Genomic DNA, 2,612 nt, shown 5'->3' with positions numbered 1-2,612 from the left:
GACAATTACCAAAGCAGATCAATCTTCAACTATCTCACACTGCAATCTGGGATATGCTTACCTTTGCTAAGGTCACGGGCTCTGGATCAGTGGGCATGCGGCTAGTATACAGAAACCTATTATTATTCATTGTAGTAGAGCTGTAGCACTATCATTAAAATTCTGCCACAAAATATTTGGTACTGGTCAAAACATGGAAAATAATGATGTTAGAATTCTATATTCTTACAACATATAATTCAGAAACCAAATAAATACATAAGCAAATTTAAAAAGTAAAGAATTTCTTGGGCCTCCCTTCTCTAATTACTCACCCACCCATTTTCCCTTTTCCCAGCCTACCTCCATTCCTTCCAAAAAGTTCAAGACATTATTTTAAAGAACTGTGATTTGAATTCTTTTTTTTCTGTGATTCGAATTCTTCATAGGAAATAAATTCTATGAAGGATTTGAAAATGGTTAGTGACATGCCTTTAAGTCAGTGCCATCGAGCAATGAAGAATTATTCTATCGAGTTTCTTGCCTATATTAGCTTAAGTTCATTTTTTATTAACTGAACAATATCATTTCAATCCATTAACCAACATGATTATCCATGAAAATATTAAATGCGAACATTAAATGGAAAGATATAATATGATGTAATCCCAATTACCAACTCCTATACATAGCGGTAGTACTTTCTGAACAAAGTACTTGCTGAATTAAATTTTTTTTTAAATGTTCAACTTTTTAAAAGGTCAGTAGAGTGCTTCCCTTTTCCTTTAAGCATAGTCCCATCTACCAGTTCTTATGTAAACCCTTTACTTGATCATACTACTCACTGTATCTACCATTAAATTTCCCTCCATTTTCTTGCCTATTCCTTGAATAGATTACCCACTGCTTCTCCTTCATATCAACCCATTCTCTTAAATCATATTTTATTGTGGTAAAATACATGTTAACATAAAATTTACCATCTTAACTTTTAAGTGTACAGTTAAAAGGTATTAGGTCTTTATATCATGCAATCATCACCACTATCCAACTCCAGAAATATTCTTGTCTTGCAAAACTAAAACTGTGTATTCATTAAACAAGAATTTCGTATTCCTCTCCCCCATGTCCCTGGTAAACCACCATTTTACTTTCTGTTGCTATGATTTTGACTATTCTAGGTACCTCATATAAGCAAAATCACACTATATCTGTCCTTTTGTTATTGGCTTATTTCATTTAGCATAATGTAGTCGAGGTTCATCCATGTTGTAACAAATGTCAGAATTTGCTTCCTTTTGAAGGCTGAATATTATTCCATTGTATGTATATGCCATATTTTGTTTATCTATTTATCTGTTGATGAATTTTTGGGTTGCTTCTACTTACATCTTTCTTGAGACTTATTTTGTGTATATATGTGACTCAATTCCCCACAACAATGTTTAAACTGATTTCCTGAAGGTTAATGATTTTCTTCTTGCCAAATCTAATGGCTTTTATCCACTACATCATATTTCTCTATATGGGAACTACTGGCCACTTTTCATGTCTCCTCTCTCTATCCCCCACAGAGAGAAAGAGAGACATAGAAAGAGACAGAGAAAGAGACAGAGACAGAGACAGAGACAGAGACAGACAGAGACAGACACAGAGACAGACAGACAGATGGACAGATAGAGGGAACGCAAGAGAGTGAGAGCGAGAGAAAGAGAGAGAGAAGAAATGACTTACCGAGATTCATTTATAGTTGACCCTTGAACAACACAAGTTTGAATTGCATAGGTCCACTTACATACGTCTTTTTTCCAATAAATATATAGTTGGTCCTCCCTGGGTTTTACATCCATGGATCAAAAACAGTATATTTTCGATCCACAGTTAGGAATCCATGGATGTGAGGGCTGACTGTATGCATTGTTCTACACCATTATATACAAGGGATTTGAGATTTTTGTATCTGAGGGGGTCCTAGAACCAACCCCTGGCAGAAATTGAGGGACAACTATAGATAAGTTTTGAGGGAGTCAAAAGTTATATGTGGATTTTTGACTGTACAGGGGGTTGGTACCCCTAACCCTCACAATGTTCAAGGGCCAAATATAATACAAAGAGAGAAAAACAGAAAAGATATTGACACATCAGGGAAATAAAATGAAACTAAGTTAGAGCATACACCAAAAACATACGTAAGATCCTTAAACAAGCTACAAAAAATAGACAAGGAAAGAAATAAATTGGGGTTCACATCTCCTCAGGAGTACATCTATTCTTATTAGAGACCTATAAAGAATCTATAAATTTTTCATGAGGGTCTCAACAGATACTTTAGAGTACTATGACCTCAACTATACAGCCATCCTTCACTTCTTGAAAACCGCTCTCTAAATTTTCAAGAAACGGCATTACCCTCCTGATTCACCTCCCATATCTCTGATTGTCATTACTTATTTCATTAACTAATCTTTTGCTTTTGCCTTACTGCCAGTATTCCCAAGGAGCTATTCTCTTTCTCTTTCCTTTTCTTAGTGAATTCTCAATTCATGTGACTTTAACTATTACACCTTTATGAGTGAATCAAAACTATATTGTTATCTTGTTTTAGAACATAGCCCTTAAGCAGTCAGAAGCTT

General features: G+C 34.8%; 1 protein-coding gene across 1 annotated transcript in view; it reads right to left on the bottom strand.

Annotated features, from left to right (window-relative positions):
* Positions 1 to 2,612, bottom strand: part of STIM2 (stromal interaction molecule 2) — a 119,402-nt gene that overhangs the window by 48,259 nt on the left and 68,531 nt on the right. The window lies entirely within an intron of this gene.

This window comes from Pteropus vampyrus, unplaced genomic scaffold (genome assembly GCF_000151845.1).
Source record: "Pteropus vampyrus isolate Shadow unplaced genomic scaffold, Pvam_2.0 Scaffold5, whole genome shotgun sequence".
NCBI lineage: Eukaryota > Metazoa > Chordata > Mammalia > Chiroptera > Pteropodidae > Pteropus > Pteropus vampyrus.
Note: the sequence above shows the minus strand (reverse complement) of the source record. Positions and strands in the feature narration are given on the sequence as shown.